Source organism: Mustela putorius, unplaced genomic scaffold (genome assembly GCF_011764305.1).
Source record: "Mustela putorius furo isolate JIRA1106 unplaced genomic scaffold, ASM1176430v1.1 tig00003866_pilon_pilon_pilon, whole genome shotgun sequence".
NCBI classification, from domain to species: Eukaryota; Metazoa; Chordata; class Mammalia; order Carnivora; family Mustelidae; genus Mustela; species Mustela putorius.
In genome coordinates this window covers 629,420-650,030 of record NW_025422018.1, presented here as the reverse complement: position 1 = coordinate 650,030, position 20,611 = coordinate 629,420, and positions in this window count along the sequence as shown.

Genomic DNA, 20,611 nt, shown 5'->3' with positions numbered 1-20,611 from the left:
ACATTTTAATATGTCGGACATTCAAACATCAAAGTGAAAGCATTTGAGGGTAGATGTTGAAGTACAGAGAGCAAAGGAGGGGGTGTTACTTATGTATTTGTGTTCTTAGGTTTTGGGACTGGGCCTTCTGGACCCTAGAGAGACTATTCTTCCCAGGGTTAGCTGATTCCTAGAGATAGTGAAGGACCAGACTGTGAGTCCACGCTTTATACACAAACTAAAGATTTGGAGCAGTACTCCCTCCCAACCCCCCCCCCCCACACACACACACAAACACACACATACTCCTTTAGGCCTCTAAGATTCTGAGCCAATATTCCCCTGTGTAATCGTCATAGGGTCAGGTACCAGGCAACTAAGGACAGCTCCTATGCCACAGAACCTGCTGAGACTATTCCAACTATTGAGTCTTTTTTTTTTCTTTTTCTTTTTTAATTGTGTTATGGTAATCACCATAAAATACATCATTAGTTGTTTTTGTTTGTGTGTTTGTTTGTTTGTTTGTTTGACAGAGAGAGATCACAAATAGGCAGAGAGGCAGGCAGAGAGAGAGAGTGGAGGAAGCAGGCTCCCCGCTGAGCAGAGAGCCTGATGCAGGACTCGATCCCAGGACCCTGAGATCATGACCTGAGCCGAAGGCAACGGCTTAACCCACTAAGCCACCCAGGCACCCCACATCATTAGTTTTTGATGCAGTGTTTCAAGATTCACCACACCCAGTGCTCCATGCAATATGTGCCTTCCTTAATACCCACCACCAGGCTCACCCATTTCCCACCCTTCTCCCCTCCAAAACCCTCAGTTTATTTCTCAGGGTCAATAGTCTCTCATGGTTTCTCTCCCCATCCGATTTCCTCCAACCATTGAATCTTAAACCTGCTTACTTTGCCTTACTCCTTCCTTCCTTCTAAAACCACAGCACATTTCCCCCTTGCTCCCTCTGCCTCCTGACAGTCCTGGTACCTCTTCAGAGAAAAGGAAAGAGAGAGGACAGGTTTATTAATATATTCAAATTATAATTTTTCTTTTTGTTTTTCTTTTAATTCTTCTTAAGGTCTCATTTGGCTTTTCTATTTAGTAAACTTAAATGGCCTTGCATGGCATGGTGTGCCCCTGTCTTCTTGGGAACTGTGAATAATACACTGCTTTTCAATTGCACTTCTTTCCTGATCTGGCCTCACCAGACCAGAATAACAATAAAGCCTGCTTTTTAAAACAGAGGGATACCCTGGAGACTGACAACTAGGACAGAAGGAAGAAAAACACGACACTGAAAAAACAATGCAGATATTTTTAATCTATAAAATTCTCCGATTTAGGATACAAGATGAAAACAATTATTTTAATACATGCTTTGCAACAAGTAAAATCAATTGAGGTTGGGAATTCATGAGGAAAAAATAAATCAAGACTCATTTCTGCCATTCCCATATGTCAGATGAAAATAGTGTTATATTTGGAGACCATAGTCCTGTGCCTAGCCCCAGAACCAACATGTAGCCACAGATAGGTGACCCATGCTGAACCTTAGGGCAGAGAAGAGAGGTTAGAATAAGCGAAGGTGGCAAGAAGGTGCATTCTGATGTTCATAAATGTACTTTTAAGAGTATAAAGTAATAAACAAACCAGAGACATTCACGTAGTTACTAGTACTCTAAGTCTTTTAAGTTAGACAGCAATGTTGTATCCCTTTTAGTATCCCTTATTGTTCCTATCTATCCCCCCCCTCTCTTTATATATCTCTGTCTAAATCGTTTAGTAACAAGGTAATAGAAAAATGAAATGTGAAAATGCAATTGCTTAATGTGACTCAAATTCTGCATATATCTATACTGAGAGACTTTAACTACGAAAATATGTAGCAAGTGGTGGCCAGAGGGCAGTTTGTTCCATAGACTGAGAGGTTGTAAAAATGAGACAATTGCTTTTACTGTGTTGTTAAAGTTGCCAGCACTGTGCTTTTAATGAATCACTACTAATTGCTATTTTTTCTCAAATTAAAGCACTTTGGCCTAATTCTATCACTTTCTGTTGTCTCTTCTTTCCTTATTTTCTTATTTCCAAAAAGGGAGAAGGAACACTTCAGGAAAAAGGGGTTGGCTGGAGCAAGGAACAAAGCACATCCCCCATGTCTTATTGCTCTCCTCAGCTTGTGTTAGAAAGAGCTGTCAGCAGGCTGCAAGATGAGAAATTTTGAAGTGAAATTAGAAGTAGACAAGAGAAGAAAAAAATTATGGAATACAGTATCACATCAAAGATAATCTGGGCAGATAAGAGCCATATCATGACCATACCTTAAAGTATGGTCTGTATTTTCAGAGTAATCACTCTGAAAAGTGGAAAATACCAAGCATGACTGAATATATCTTTGTTCTACAGCTAAAATAATTTGCAAAGATATCCCAATAAATCTCTAACTGGAAGGTCATGCAGTAACTCAACATCATGACATGCTCTTTACCTTAATTTTCACACAGATAGAAACTGCTTACCCAGGTAGCAGTCATTCCTCTTCTCCCCTCCCCACCTCAGATACTGGTAACCCTTGATCTGTTTTTTTTTTTTTTTTTTCAACGTAACAGTATTCATTGTTTTTGCATCACACCCAGTGCTCTATGCAATACGTGCCCTCCCCAATACCCACCACCTGGTTCTCCCAACGTCCCGCCCTCCACCCCTTCAAAACCTTCTGCTTGTTTTTCAGTGTCCATAGTCTCTCATGGTTCACCTCCCCTTCCAATTTCCCTCAACTCCCTTCTCCTCTCCATCTCCCCATGTCCTCCATGTTATTTGTTATGCTCCACAAATAAGTGAAACAATATAATTGGCTCTCTCTGCTTGACTTATTTCACTCAGCATAATCTCTTCTAGTCCCATCCATGTTGCTACAAAGTTGGGTATTCATCCTTTCTGATGGAGACATAATACTCCATAGTGTATATGGACCACATCTTCCTTATCCATTCGTCCATTGAAGGGTATCTCGGTTCTTTCCACAGTTTGGTGACCATGGCCATTGCTGCTATAAACATTGGGGTACAGATGGCCCTTTTTTTCACTACATCTCTATCTTTGGAGTAAATACCCAGTAGTGCAATGCAGGGTCATAGGGAAGCTCTATTTTTAATTTCTTGAGGAATCTCCACACTGTTCTCCAAAGAGGCTGCACCAACTTGCAGTCCCACCAAGAGTGTAAGAGGGTGCCCCTTTCTCCACATCCTCTCCAACACACGTTGTTTCCTGTCTTGCTAATTTTAATGCCATTCTGATAAAAATTCCACCAGTATTTTTCAAAGAGCTGGAGCAAATAATCCTAAAATTTGTATGGAATCAGAAGAGACCCCAAATCGCTAAGGAAACGTTGAAAAACAAAAACAAAACCGGAGGCATCACGTTACCTGATTTTAAGCTTTACTACAAAGCTTTGATCACCAAGACAGCATGGTACTGGCATAAAAACAGACACATAGACCAGTGGAACAGAGTAGAGAGTCCAGATATGGACTCTCAACTCTATGGTCAAATAATCTTCGACAAAGCAGGAAAAAAGATAACAGTGGAAAAAAGACAGTCTTTTCAATAAATGGTGCTGGGAAAACTGGACAGCTATATGTAGAAGAATGAAACTTGACCATTCTATTATACTGTACACAAGGATAAACTCAAAACGGGTAAAAGACCTCAACGTGAGACAGGAATCCATCAGAATCCTAGAGGAGAACATAGGCAGTAACCTCTTTGTTATCAGCCACAGCAACTTCTTTCAAGATATGTCTCCAAAGGCAAAGGAAACAAAAGCGAAAATGAACTTTTGGGACTTCATCAAGATCAAAAGCTTCTGCATAGCAAAGGAAACAGTCAACAAAACAAAGAGGTAACCCACGGAATGGGAGAAGATATTTGCAAATGACAGTACAGACAAAACGTTGATATCCAGGATCTATAAAGAACTCCTCAAACTCAACACACACAAAACAGACAATCATATAAAAAAATGGGCAGAAGATATGAACAGACACTTCCCCAATGAAGACCATACAGATGGTTATCAGACATATGAAAAACTGTCATCATCACTAGCCCTCAGGGAGATTCAAATTAAAACCACATTGAGATACCACCTTACACCAGTTAGAATGACCACTGATCTATTTTTATTTGGTATGGGTTCGTCTACTCTGGGTGTTTCAAGTAAAGGGAAGCATACAATATATAGCCTTTAGTGTATGCAATATTTAACTCAGCAAGACACTTTTAAGATTCATCCTTATATCATGTATCACATTTTGTCCCTTTTTGTTACTGAATATATTCTATTGTATGGTTATATTGCATTTTAACTGTTCATTCCTGAAGGATAGACCCTTGCGTTTTTTACCCTTTATGGCTGTTATAAATAATGTTGCTATGAAAATTCATGTATAAATTTCTTGCAGACAAATATTTTCATTTCCCTTGGATATATACCTAAGAGTGGAATAACTGAGTCATATAATAACTCTATGTTTAGCTTTTTGAGGAACTGTCAAATTATTTTCCAAAGAGATGCATCATTTTATATTCCCTCTAGAAGTTTCAAATTTCTCCACACTCTTATCAACACTTATAATTATCTGTTTTTGTTTGTTTGTTTGTTTTTAATGGACAGTTCTGTGTCTTTTAATTTATGTAATAGTATCCCATTATGAATTTGATGTGCTTTTCCCTGGTAACTAATGCTTCTGAACATTGTTTTCATGTACTTATTGGCTAATTGTACATCTTCTTTTGAGAAATATCTATTCAATTCCTTTATCCATTTGTTAATTGCATTGTTTTTTTACTACTAAGTTGTAAGTTATTTTTATATGATGGATACAATTCTGTCAGACATGTGTTTTGAAAATATTTTTACTCATCCATTGGGTTGTCTTTCACTTTCTTGTTATTTTCTTTTGAAGCAGTTTTTTAAAAATTTTGATGAATTCCAATTTATTGCATTTTCTCATGTGCATATGCTTTGTTATTATATCTAGAAACCATTCCCTAGCCCAAGCACATAAACATTTACACAAATGTATTCTTCCAGAATTTTAGGGTTGTGGCTCTTCAATTTATACCTTTGATCCATTTTCAATTTTTTCTGTGGAGTATGAGGTTAGGTCCAGATTCATTCTTTTGCATGTGGATAGCCTGTTGTTCTAGCACCACTTGTTAAAAGAATATTCTTCCCTCATTGACTTGTCTTGGCACTATTATAAAAAATTAATTGACCATAGACACATGGGTTTATATCTGGACTCTGAATTCTAGTCCACTGAACTATGTGTCTATCCTTATATCAGTGCCCATGTCTTTTGTTATTTTACTATCCTTCTCTCTTTTTTTCAGCTTTATTGAGGTATACCCATTAATAAAATTGTAAGATATTTAAAGTGTACAACATAATGATTTGATTTACATGTTTTCCAGATTGTCAAATTTATTGGCGTAGAGTTGCTCATAGTATATTCTTATAATAGTTTGTATTTCTTTGGTGTTAGTTGTGATCTCTCCTCTTTCATTCATGATTTTATTTATTTGGGTCCTTTCTCTTTTCTTTTTGATAAGTCGGGCCAGGGGTTTATCAATTTTATTAATTCTTTCAAAGAACCAGCTCCTACTTTCGTTGATTTGTTCTATTGTTTTTTTGGTTTCTATTTCATTGATTTCTGCTCTGATCTTTATGATTTCTCTTCTCCTGCTGGGCTTAGGGTTTCTTTCTTGTTCTTTCTCCAGCTCCTTTAGCTGTAGGGTTAGGTTGTGTACCTGAGACCTTTCTTGTTTCTTGAGAAAGGCTTGTACCTCTATATATTTTCCTCTCAGGACTGCCTTTGTTGTGTCCCACAGATTTTGAACCATTGTATTTTCATTATCATTTGTTTCCATGATTTTTTTCAATTCTTCTTTAATTTCCCGGTTGACCCATTCATTCTTTAGAAGGATGCTGTTTAGTCTCCATGTATTTGGGTTCTTTTCAAACTTCCTTTTGTGGTTGAGTTCTAGCTTTAGAGCATTGTGGTCTGAAAATATGCAGGGAATGATCCCAATCTTTTGATACCGGTTGAGTCCTGATTTAGGACCGAGGATGTGATCTATTCTGGAGAATGTTCCATGTGCACTAGAGAAGAATGTGTATTCTGTTGCTTTGGGATGAAATGTTCTGAATATATCTGTGATGTCCATCTGGTCCAGTGTGTCGTTTAAGGCCTTTATTTCCTTGCTGATCTTTTGCTTGGATGATCTGTCCATTTCAGTGAGGGGAGTGTTTTTTTTTTTTAAGAGAAAACAGGTTTTGTTTTTTTTTTTTTTAAAGATTTTGTTTATTTATTTGACAGAGAGAAAGATCACAAGTAGGCAGAGAGGTAGGTGCAGAGAGAGGGGGAAGCAGGCTTTCCACTGAGCAGAGAGCCTGATGCAGGGCTCAGTCCCAGGACCCCAAGATCATGACCTGAGCTGAAGGCAGAGCTCATCCCCCTGAGCCACCCAGGCGCCCCAGATTTACATGTATATTGTGAAAGGATTTCCCCATCAAGTTAAATAACACATCTGTCACCTCATATATTTACTTTTGTTTTTGCAAGAGCATAACAGTGTCTTAATTACTATAACTTTGTTATAAGATTTGAAATTAGGAAGTATGAGTCCTGTAAATTTGTCTTTTTTTTTTTTTTTCCAAGATTGTTGTTTGGGACTCCTTGAAATTTCAGGATTAGCTAGAAATTCTACAAAGAAACCAGCTAGAATTTTGATAGCAATTGCTTTGAATCTGTAGACAAATTTGGGGGAGTATAGCACCTAAGCAATATTAAGTTTTCCCGTTAATGAACATGATATATTATTCTATTAATTTGGTCTTCTTTACTTTCTTCGAACAATATTTTGTATTTCACTTGTGTTAAATTTATTCCTAAGTATTTCATTATTTTCAATACTATTATAAGTAAAATTGTTTTCTTAATTTCACTTTCAAATTGATTCTTTCTAGTATGTAGTTATTCTTGTATATTGAGCTTGTACCCTTCATCTTTGCTGAATTCATATATTATCTCTAATGTGTGTGTGTGTGTGTGTGTGTGTTTGTGTGTGTCTATTAGAACTTTTTCTAAGCATACGTGGTATATCTTAAGACACATTTGTGTATATCTTTTGATAAATTTAAAATTTAATAGCTGCATCAGTCAGGCTTTTTAAGAGAAAAAGAAACAATGGAATTAGGGAGGGAAGGAAGGAAAGAGAGAGAGGGAAAGAGAGATTTATTTTCAGGAATTGACTCATGCAGTTGTGGGAGCTATCAAATCTGAAACCTGTAATGCAGCCTATTAGGCTGGAAACTCGGGAATTTTATGCGGAAGTCTTGAGGTAGAATTTCTTCTCTAGAAAACCTAGTTTTTGCTCTTAAGGACTTCATCTGAATGAATGAAACCCATCTACATTATCAAGGGTTATCTCCTTATAAAGTCATTTTACTAGAAATGCTCATTATCTCTATAGAATACTTTCACAGTGATACCTAAGTGAATATCTGATTAAATAACAAACTACTATAGTCTACTCAAGTTGATAAATGAAACTAATCATCACAATAACCAAAATATTTTTTTGTTGTGCATTTTATCCATAATTCCATATCCATATCCGAATTCTGCATTTCTTATGAAATTTAAAATACTTTGGGGTTAGATTTGAAAGAAACTTAAAATTCTCTGATATTTTAAGAAAAGTCATGGGTTTGAAACTGGGTTTAAGACATGGGTTTAAGAAAAGTCAAAGGGTTTGAATATTATTTTACTCTCTGTAGTACAGAATGATTAGATAGGTACATAATCTCAAAACTATACTTTGGGTACTGATGTTTTTTCTTAACTCTTATGTGAGCACTGTACGAAGAATTTTACTTCTCTCTCAGAATGACAAGGGAGAGAACCCTACCAATTTTTTTGTACCTTCCCATGTTTCTTCCCATGTGAGATTCCCTTGCATTTCTTTCTAGAAGAAATACAACCCCGCCTGTATTGAAGAAAGCATCGTGGGATGGGCCATTCATTTACAGAGTAGCAATGGGGAGATCTTTAGGCCTAACCCTCCTTTAGTTTATCCTTTCAGAGATACTCCCACTGATTTCTCTTTGTTGTGCTGGGAATAGTTGGGTGGTCATTAAATAATAGGTGAAATGTGAGTGGGTGAAGAAAGCAATCCATTCTGATCTCCACAACTGGCCATTACCTCACCCCCTGCTGGGTCAGCATCTCCTGGAGGGATAAGATGGGCAGTTATAAAAGAAGGAACAGCCAGAGAATAGCTATAAAATGTTTATAGAACACCTATAAAATGACCCCTAAGGCACAGTGAAAAGGCTGCTTTACAGTTACAGCATAGATTCCAGACTACTGGCCGACCCCCTGCTCTGCAAGAGGCCACCTTCACACTCACTAAACCAATTCAACCCAACCGCTTGCTTCCACCTTTCTTTTTGCCCTCTTATATAAGGAGGCTATAAATTAGGAGGAAAATGTACATCACATTTGACTTTGAATTCTCTAGTTTACTTAAGTTGGGCCAGATCTGTGAATATACACATTTGCATTCATATGGCTGGTCTAGATGGAATCTCAGGGTCTGGTTGGGCTGAAATGCTATGAGTCATTATGAAGTTACTATGGGTGGGCCACATTTTCTTGATCCTGACAATTTGGTGTTGGTGGTTTTTGTGGTTAACAGCCAGACACTTCTTCCTCACCAACTTACAAGACATTAAAAAAGATTGTCCTCTGAGAGATATTTGGTCAACTAAAAATTACTGAAAATATGAGTGAAAAAAATTGGATTTTTAAAGCTCTAGGCCAGGTAACTGTATAAATTCTTTCTGTTACTCAGTATATTTTATTGAGATGTTAGAGTGTAACAAAAGAATAATTTTGAATAAGATTTCACCTATAGTGTGATAGGGTCAGATGAATCATCCTACCTCACAGGAAATTGACTTCTTCGATAACTAGAAAATTCTTGCTGTTTGGTTTCTCACCCTTGAATAATATTGGAAATTTTCTTGATTTTGTGTCTTGAAATCATCATTTTTATTCTTCCAGTGGGCAAGTGATAAAATGGAAATAGAATTTGGCGTTTTAATTATACTCCAGTTTCACTCTCTTTTAATATTGTGCTTTGGTGGGTATAAATTGATAGACTACAAGACATAAGAGTACCAACCTCAGCAAATATACTACATCTTAATGTTCTGAAGAGGTCTTTAGGTAATTTGTGTCTTTTTTTTCCCCCCAAAGATGGAGGAAATGATAGGTAGTAATGGGCTTTCTATAAAATTAATTACAAAGGTAAAACAATGATCTCTCAGGTTATATATATATTTTTTCTAAAATATTATCTCATTAATTTTTGAAAGATGAGTCATTGTTTTGTCACTATTCAAATGTTTTCTATTGGTTCTACATCATTGCCCTTCATCATTTCAGGTTTTGAGGAAAACATTTTGGGAGAATTTTCCATCAAAATTTAGAATATTTTATTAACATTATTGTAATCACAATAAAACTAAACATCTGAATCACGATGGTAGGTTATAATTCCTTGCAGCTCCTTCTTAATACTACTATTTAATATAATCTCACAAGATTAGATTTAAAAAACATACATTGTGTACATGGGTGGCTCAGTTGGTTAAAGGACTGCCTTTGGTTCAGGGAGTCCCAGGATTGAGTCCAGCATCTGGTTCCCTGCTCAGCAGGGAGCCTGCTTCTCCCTTTGACCCTCCCCTCTCTCATACTCTCTCTCTCATATAAATAAATAAAATCTTTAAAAAATAAAAAAAATATAAAAAACAAAAACATATTTTATATTATGAAATAAAATTTTTTTGTAATTCTCTTCTCTAAATCATTAAGTCCCATCTCAAACATGGTTACAGCTTTATTTTTAAATGAAATTTTTTGATCATAAAAAGTATAGATGTACATTATACAAAATGCAAGCAATATAAAAATTATACAGAAGAAGGTTAGGTAACCATATTCTAGAGATCTGTAGTTTTTACATATTTCTTATGCAATATTATTTTTCCACAGATGCTGCTTTGCAAATCTTTTTTAAAAACTTCATATTTTTGCTTATGTTCATAAACAGATACCCATAATTATATTGCCTGCATTATGTTCGGGTTCATGACTGTATTATGATTTATTTAACCCATTACTAACTGGTATTTATAACTTCTCACTATTTTAAGTAGTATTTTAAGTAGCATTATAAAGAACAGCTCGGCACATCCATCCTTGCCAATTTGTGCAATTACTTACAGTGGCACAAATTTTTTTTTAAAGATTTTATTTATTTATTTGACGAGAGAGAGAGAGAGAGGACACAAACAGAGGGGAGAGGCAGAGGGAGAGGGAGAAGCAGACTCTCTGCTGAACAGGGAGCTCCATGTGGGGCTGAGCCCAGGATCCTCATGACCCGAGCCAAAGGCAGACACTTACTGACTGAGCCATCCAAACACCCCAATGGCGTACATTTCTAATATAAGAAATGTCATGGCAAAAATGTTCATATTTTAAACTTAGATAACAAATATATATTGCAAAGGAGATTTCAAACAAGTTGTGTCTGCTTATACTCCTGTTAATAATTCAAAGACATCGTCTATTACCTTATAGCCTGACTAAATCTGAAGCTGGCAAACATTTCATGGTTTTTGATTTTATAAGGAAAAGAAATACATATAATCATTTCTTTGGATTTTCTTTTCTTTTTAAGAGGTTATTTTTCATGGAGTTCATTTGTATTTCTTTTCTATAAAGTATTTGCCTATTTTCTAATTAAAATATTTTCCAGTTTTCCACATAATTACTATTTTTTTTTTACTAATTCATTGTTATAGGCTTTCTTGGATCTTTTAACATTTTAGTTAACGTTTGTCTTAAATGATAAAATCTATCAATCTTATCTCTGTATTTTTGGGGATTCATCTATAATTTAGGGCTTCCCAGAGCTAATTTCTAGCAGAAAATTGTTTTTAGATGTTTTACACACAGGAAGACAAAGATTGGGTCACACATTAAAGTCCTCTCTGATTTTTCTCTGATTTCATAATTTAGGAAAACTATTTGAATAATGTACTTCATTTTTTTTTCTTATATGACAATGTATTTCTTTTGTGATCAGTTGGGGGGAGCTTGGTCTCTGAATTATTGCTTTACATCATTTCTTTTAATCAAAACTCTATATACATTGACTCACTTTCTCTGATATCTCAATATTGTTAAAAGGGCTTATTTTCTGTTCTTTGTAGATGATTCAATTAATCTTCCAGCATACTTATAGCACTCTTTTTTAAAACCTATTAATACATAACTACATGAGGATATGCTTCTTAATTGATTTCCTTTCATTAATTTTTCCTGGCCCAGTGTAAGACACATTAGTTGGAAAAAAATATATATATATACACACACATTCCTTATTTTAGAAAAAAAATGTATGTATTGAATCTCCGAATATATTTTTTGGAGATATGCCAATCAATATTCTGGGTCTTTACTTATGGCCTATCTTTTATACCCATGATATCAGTCAAGGTCCTCAAGAAAAACAAAACTTGTAAGATATCTATCTGCCTATCAATCATCTATGTATTTATATACGTATCTGTATATCTATCTACTTAGGTATCAAGGAGAGAGATTTATTTCAAGGAATTGCATTTTGGGATTGTGGGATCTTGTAAGTCACAAAACTGCAGGGCGCACTGGCATGTTGAAAACTCTTTGGTAGGAATGATGTTACACCCTTAAGGCAAATTTTCTGTCCCTTGCAAGGAAACTTCAGTTTGCTCCTAAGGCCTTCAACTGACTGAAGGAGATTCATCATATCACAGGGGAGGGTAATCTCCTTTACTTAAAGTAAGGTAATTGCAGATGTTAACCACATTTACAGAATAACTTCATAGCAACAGCTAATTAGTGTTTAATCAAATAATGGAATATTATAGGCTAATAAAGTTAGCACACAAAACTGTCACACTTACTGTGATCTGACTTTTCATCTTTATTCTTTCCCTGTTTCTCTAACAGTTTGTATTCTTTTGTAAGCTTGAGTTTTATCACTGCTCAGATGTTACTAGATTTTGACTGTGCTTAAATTTGTCCCCTTAATTCATTTATATTGCTCTGGCAGCCTCATTTAATCTTATTGTTGGTGTCATTAGTCTATTTGACACTTAAAAATAATTTGTCAAACAAAAAATTAATTCTATGGAAAACATGTTACTTTTCAACAAAAATTGTTCTAAAATATATACTTTATCCTGTTTCTTTCTAATTTCTTGCTGAAGAATTTTTGTGTATAGTTAATTTAAATGTCAACTTGAAAATTAGGAATGTCATTCTCCTAGCAAATTGCAAAATATGGATTATTAAAAACAAGTAAATAGATTAGCCCAAACCTCCTGTGCAGATGAAATAGAAAAAGTGAGGAGGCAGGGGGTAATTGAATTTACAACTTATTAAAATTTGTGGGATCTAGTGGAAATAGTATTTAGAGGAAAGTTTAAATACATACATAAGAAAATAGGAAAGATCTAAAATCAGTAACCAAAGCTTTCACCATAGAAATTAGAGTCAGAAGAAGCAATATAAGCCTAAAACCAGCATAGGAAGGAATTAATAGAAGTTAAAGCACAAATCATTGAAACTTAAAATAGGAAAGGAATATAGACAATCAACAAAACCCAAAAGTGATTCTTTGGAAAGATCAATGAAATTGACAAATCTTAGGCAAATATAAAAATAGTACTTGACACTACAATAGCAAAAGGTTAACTAGTTTCTTTAATTTATAAGAATTTTCTGTGCATCAGGGATAAGACAAAAATTGCAATAAAAATGGGCCAAAATGTGACTACTTCAGTTCATAGAAGAAAGAATAAACAAATGGTCAGTAAACATATACAAGTTGATTAATATCAAACCTAATTAAAGTTAAGGAAATCAAAATGATGATGTATTCCTCCACAACACCAACAAAGACTGAAACAGATAATCATATTCAGGACTTGAAAGGATTAGGGAAGGCAATTGTCCCTTCCATATATTTGTTGAGAGTGCAAACTCATTGAGGGCTTTTAGAGCACATTTTGGCTAAAGTGCTTGTGTAAGGATAAGGGGATATAGGAAAATGTTTTACTTTTTCTATGAATATTCCAAAACAATAAATGAAAAGGTAGTTATGGAAAAATTCCCATTTTCAGTTTGTCTGTCTGAATGTGAATGCATTTACACTTTGATGTGGTATTCTCCTTACAGAGATTTTTTTTCAACTGAGATAAAATTATAAGGGCACCTGGGTGGCTCAGTTGGTTCAGCATCTGCCTTCAGCTCAGATCATGATCCCAGCGTCCTGGGATAGAGCTCCACATCAGGCTCCCAGCTCAGTGGGGAGTCTGCTTCTCCCTCAGCTCCCAACCCCACTCATGCTCTCTCTCACTTGCTCTCTCTCGGTCTCAAATAAATAGATAAAATCTTAAAAAAAAAGATAAAGTTATATGAACATACAAGGTATGTATACAAGGTTCTTATTCTGGTCTTAATTAAACATGGAAGTAATCTTAATGTTCATCAAAAGTAAAAGCACTAATAAACATTCGGGTGCATGTGTCCCTTTGGATCACTACATTTGTATCTTTAGGGTAAATACCCAATTGCTGGGTCATAGGGCAGTTCTATTTTCAACATTTTGAGGAACCTCCATGCTGTTTTCCAGAGTGGCTGCACCAGCTTGCATTCCCACCAACAGTGTAGGAGGGTTCCCCTTTCTCCGCATCCTCGCCAGCATCTGTCATTTCCTGACTTGTTGATTTTAGCCATTCTGACTGGTGTGAGGTGATATCTCATTGTGGTTTTGATTTGTATTTCCCTGATGCCGAGTGATATGGAGCACTTTTTCATGTGTCTGTTTGCCATCTGGATGTCTTCTTTGCAGAAATGTCTGTTCATGTCTTCTGCCCATTTCTTGATTGGATTATTTGTTCTTTGGGTGTTGAGTTTGCTAAGTTCTTTATAGATTCTGGACACTAGTCCTTTATCTGATATGTCGTTTGCAAATATCTTCTCCCATTCTGTCAGTTGTCTTTTGATTTTGTTAACTGTTTCCTTTGCTGTGCAAAAGCTTTTGATCTTGATGAAATCCCAGTAGTTCATTTTTTCCCTTGCTTCCCTTGCCTTTTGCGTTGTTCCTAGGAAGATGTTGCTGCGGCAGAGGTCGAAGAGGTTGCTGCCCGTGTTCTCCTCAAGGATTTTGATGGATTCCTTTCGTACATTGAGGTCCTTCATCCATTTTGAGTCTATTTTTGTGTGTGGTGTAAGGGAATGGTCCAATTTCATTTTTCTGCATGTGGCTGTCCAATTTTCCCAGCACCATTTATTGAAAAGGCTGTCTTTTTTCCATTGGACATTCTTTCCTGCTTTGTCGAAGATTAGTTGACCATAGATTTGAGGGTCTATTTCTGGGCTCTCTATTCTGTTCCATTGATCTATGTGTCTGTTTTTGTGCCAGTACCATGCTGTCTTGATGATGACAGCTTTGTAATAGAGCCTGAAGTCCGGAATTGTGATGCCACCAACGTTGGCTTTCTTTTTCAATATCCCTTTGGCTATTCGAGGTCTTTTCTGGTTCCATATAAATTTTAGAATTATTTGTTCCATTTCTTTGAAAAAGATGGATGGTACTTTGATAGGAATTGCATTAAATGTGTAGATTGCTTTAGGTAGCATAGACATTTTCACAATATTTATTCTTCCAATCCAGGAGCATGGAACATTTTTCCATTTCTTTGTGTCTTCCTCAATTTCTTTCATGAGTACTTTATAGTTTTCTGAGTATAGATTCTGTGTCTCTTTGGTTAGGTTTATTCCTAGGTATCTTATGGTTTTGGATGCAATTGTAAATGGGATTGACTCCTTAATATCTCTTTCTTCTGTCTTGCTGTTGGTGTAGAGAAATGCAACTGATTTCTGTGCATTGATTTTATATCCTGACACTTTACTGAATTCCTGTATAAGTTCTAGCAGTTTTGGAGTGGAGTCTTTTGGGTTTTCCACATATAGTATCATATCATCTGCGAAGAGTGATAATTTGACTTCTTCTTTGCCTATTTGGATGCCTTTAATTTCCTTTTGTTGTCTGATTGCTGAGGCTAGGACCTCTAGTACGATGTCCACAATAGCCAAACTATGGAAAGAACCTAGATGTCCTACAACAGATGAATGGATCAAGAAGATGTGGTATATATACACAATGGAATACTATGCAGCCATCAAAAGAAATGAAATCTTGCCATTTGCAACAACATGGATGGAACTAGAGCGTATCATGCTTAGCAAAATAAGTCAAGCAGAGAAAGACAACTATCATATGATCTCCCTGATATGAGGAAGTGGTGATGCAACATGGAGGCTTAAGTGGGTAGAAGAAGAATAAATGAAACAAGATGGGATTGGGAGGGAGACAAACCATAAGTGACTCTTAATCTCACAAAACAAACTGAGGGTTGCTGGGGGGAGGGGGTTTGGGAGAAGGGGGTGGGATTATGGACATTGGGGAGGGTATGTGATTTGGTGAGTGCTGTGTAGTGTGTAAACCTGGTGATTCACAGACCTGTACCCCTGGGGATAAAAATATATATTTTATAAAAAATAAAAAATTTAAAAAAAAGTAAAAGCACTAAGTAAGCTATAAAATAATCATGTAAGAAATACTATGAAACATTTAAAATTTGAAGTAGGACCTTATATCCATCAGGATGACTACTATCTAAAAAACAGAAAATAACAGGTGTTGGTGACGATGTGGGAAAAGCGGAACCCTTCTTTAGTGTTGGTGGGATGTAAATAATAAATATACTGTGATGAACACTATGGCAAGTCCTTGAAATATTAAAAATACAATTACCATATGATCTAAGAATTCCACTCCTGGTATGTATCTGGATGAACTGAAAGCAGGGTCTCAGAGAGACATCTGCACACACATGTTCATAACAGCATTATTCACAATAGCCAAAATGTCAGAGCAACCCAAGTGTCCACTGAAGGATGAATGAATGAACAAATATGGTATAAACATATAGTGGGATATTATTCAGCCTTTAAAAGGAAGGGAATTCTGACATGTGATATAACATGGATGAACTTCAAGAACTTGCTAAGTAAAATAAGTCAGTCACAAAGGGAAAAATACTGTATGAATCCACTTACATGAGACATCTAAAGTAGTCAAAGTCACAGAAAGAGAACGTAGATTGATGGTTGCAAGGAAATGGTTGAGGATAGCAGGGAACCAAGAGTTGTTGTTTAATTGGTGTAGAGTTTTAGGTTAGCCAGATGAAAAACTTATGGATTTAGTTGCCAAGCAATGTGAATATACTTAAAAATAAATTCTACATTAAAATGGTTAAGATGGTATATTTTGTGTGTTTTACCATACTTTTAAAAATTGAAATAGATTTACTTACATTTATGTGGAAAGGGATTTAAAATATGGTTAAATAAATATTAAATGAAAAACATAAGTGTAATAATAGTGTAACATTGTGATCCAATTTGTGGGTAAAGAATGTGTTTTTATGTATATGTGTTTATGTGTGTAGGTGTGTATATGATTAGCATTCAAGTGATTATAGAAACAAGATTAGCTGGCTGAGAGGGCTTGCATCCCTTTCACAATTTATTTTAAAAATAGCATATATTACATTTCAAACAAAATAAAACTAAAAGTAATAAAATAATATATGGTTGACAGTATTCAATGAATTATGCCCAATCTCATATCATAAATATCTATGACAGAAATTAATAAGAATATTTAAGTATATTGTTTTAAAATTAATGTATGTCATTATAAATATTTTGTATGGGTTAATTTTAATTCATTAAGTAATAAAGCTAAAAATGTAAGTACTAATGTATTTTTTAGGCTTCTCGCACCACATGGAAAAGGAGTATTTTTTGGATGCTTTTGCCTTCGTTCTAATCTAGCTTCCTCCAGGATCTGTTAGATGATTTCCAACCATATACTTAAAATAAATTTCTATAATATTTTTTATTTTTTTAAAAGATTTTTATTTATTTATTTGAGAGAGAGACAGTGAGAGAGAGCATGAGCGAGAAGAAGGTCAGAGGGAGAAGCAGACTCCCCATGGAGATGGGAGCCCGATGTAGGACTCGATCCCGGGACTCTGGGTTCATGACCTGAGGCGAAGGCAGTTGTCCAACCAACTGAGCCACCCAGGCATCCCAAATTTCTATAATTCTTATTGACAGCAGCTCTTTTCAAAATGTCAAATCTACTAATATGTGTGCAAGATATTCTAACAGGTGCAACAATGACAGCTTGCGGCCCGAATGAAGAACCAAATAATAATAATAATAATAATACCATGTATTTTGAGAATATTCATAAAATTCTTGTTATTTTACCTGTTCAGATGAAGGTCAAGAAAAAGTACTTGTGTAGGTGTGAGGGAGAGAGAAGAAAACGCCTTGCTCTTTCTCTATGTATTCGGAAAGAATTAAAAGTAGTTACAAATAATTTCCTACTGAAGTATCCAAGAAGAAAGATGTGTTTTTACTTCTTTTTTTAAATTAATTAATTAATTAATTTTTAAAAATAAACACATAATGTATTTTTATCTCCAGGGGCACAGATCTGTGAATCACCAGGTTTACACACTTCACAGCACTCACCATAGTACATACCCTCCCCAATGTCCATAACCCCATCCCTCTCCCCCAATGTGTTTTTACTTCTTAAAATAAAGTTAAACAGCAGAAGCAAAGCAGATAATCGGGACAAAAAAATTGTTATCTTGCTGCAGAAAGTTTTTTGTAAGTAGTATTCACCTTGGTGCATTTACAGAGCCCTCAACTGTTGACTAGCTCCGAGGTTTGTGGGTGCAAAGGTGTAATGTGGCCTATTCATTGTGAGTACACTTGTTCCACTAAAGCAATTAGTTACATTAACAAAGTGAATTTATCAACATTTGTTCAGATACAAGTAACAGAAAACATATAGGCTCAGTAGGTGTTGTCTGGGACAGTTTAAGTTCGCCATGTGGAACATTGGCTTTTCAGTAGAAAATTTCAAGCCTATTCTAAAATAACATGTCAATGCACACTATCTACAATAATCAAATAATCAAATGATCATAAAGTATAAGAACAATGTTGAAAGAATTGCACCACATGATTTCAAGAGTTACTACAAAGTTGTAACAATGGGAAGAGTATGTTTTTGGCATAAAAGTAGATGAATAACAGAGCAATGAAACAAATAGAGAGTTCATAAATATGTCCTTTTCTGGTCAATTTTAGCCTAGCACAAAGTCAATTCTATGGAGAAAGAAAGTCTTTTTTTTTTTTTTTTTTTTTTTTTTTTTTTAATACAGTTGGCACACAATGCTTCATCAGTTTCAGGTGTACAACATACTGACTTGACAAATTTATGCCTTATGGTATGTTTATGACAGTGTAGCTTTACATCACTATTGCAATATCATTGGTTATATTCCTTTTATTCCTGTTGCTTATTTGTTCTGGACTGGAAGACTGTATCTCCCACTCTCCTTTATACATTTTGCCTATTCTCATACCCTCCCCCTCTGGCAACCATCAGTTCTCTGTATTTATAAGTCTGTTTCTTCTTTTTGTTTATTCATTTGTTTTCAGGGCACAGTTTAGTTTTTTGTTGTTGTTGTTTCTTCATTTTTTAGATTCCATGTTTGAGTGAAATCATATTATATTTGTTTTTCTTAGTTGACTTATTTCACTTAGCATAATACCCTCCAGGTCTACCCACGTTTTTGAAAATGGCAGGGGCTCACCCTTTTTATGACTGCAGTACTCCATTGTATATATATGCCAATCTTCCTTATCCATTCATCCATTGTTATATTTTAGCTATTGTTAATAATGTTGCAATAAACATAGAGGTACTTGTAGCTTTTCAAATTAGTGTTTTCATTTGCTTTCAATAGATACCCAATAGTAGAATTATTGGATTATATGGTATTTCTATTTTAATTTTAAAATATCTATATTATGCAAAGCAATCTAAAGATTTAATACACTGCCTATCAAAATACCAATAGTATTTTTCACAAATCTAAAATAAATAACATTAAAATTTATGGAACCGCAAAAGACCCAAATAGCCAAAGCAATCTTAAGAAAGAAGAACAAAAGCTGGAAGTGCCATGATTCCAGATTTTAAGATACACTATAAAGCTATAGTAATCAAAACAGTATGGCACTGGCATAAAAAATAGACACACAGATCAGTGGAATAGACTAGAGAGCCCAGAAAAAAACACACAACAATATGCTCAATTAAACTATGACAAAGGAGGCAGGAGTGTATAATGAGGGAAAAGACAATCTCTTCAACAAATGGTACTTGGAAAATTGGACAACTACATATGAAAAACTGAAACTGGACCACTTTTTAACACTGTACATAAAGATAAGCTCAAAATGGATTAAAGACCTAAATGTGAGATCTTGAAACCATAAAAGTCCTACAAGAGAACACAGGCAGTGATTTCTCTGACATTAGCTGTAGCAACATTTTTCTAGATCTGTCTCCTAAGACAAGGGAAACATAAGCAAAAATAAGTGATTGGAACTACATCAAAATTAAAACCTTTTGCACCGCAAAACAAGAAGTCAACCTACTGAATGGGAGAAAATATTGGCAAATGATACATCTAATAAGGGGTTAATAACTGAACTATAAAAAGAGAGGTCTTCCCAATGTCCATAATCCCACCCCCTTCTCCCAAACCCCCTCCCCCCAGCAACCCTCAGTTTGTTTTGTGAGATTAAGAGTCACTTATGGTTTGTCTCCCTCCCAATCCCATCTTGTTTCATTGGGGAGGGTATGTGCTTGGGTGAGTGCTGTGAAATGTGTAAACTTGGTGATTCACAGACCTGTACCCCTGGGGATAAAAATATATGTTTATAAAAAATAAAAAATTAATTAAAAAAATTCAATGTTGGGAAATATGATTGAAATATATAAAATCTTTAATATTATAATAAATGTCACTTTCTCTTTTAACTACACACCTTAAAAAAAAAAAGAGAGGTCTTTTTCAACATATGATTCTTAAAAACTGCAAAAATGAGGGGGGAAACAATATTCTTCTCCTAGTTTATACCATACACAACACTAATTTGAAAAGAATAAATTATATTAAATTCAAGAATACTGTATGATATAGAAATACAGGGTGATAGAAATAAGAATTGTGTTTGCCCATGGTGATGGAGGTTAACAATGGGAAAAACAAATTTTGTGGTGTGATGGAATTGTTCTGTATCTCAAACAGTAGTTTGGTTATTTTGGTATATATATTTCTTAAAATTCATTGAAATGCACATTTAATATCTGTTTTTCAACGAAGGTAAATTTTATGTCAAAAAAATTTCAACTACAAGAAAAGGTGCTAATTCTGTACGCTTTTACTTGCATGACACCCACAAGAAAATCTTAATATATCTAAAATAAACAAACACTTTTGCAATTA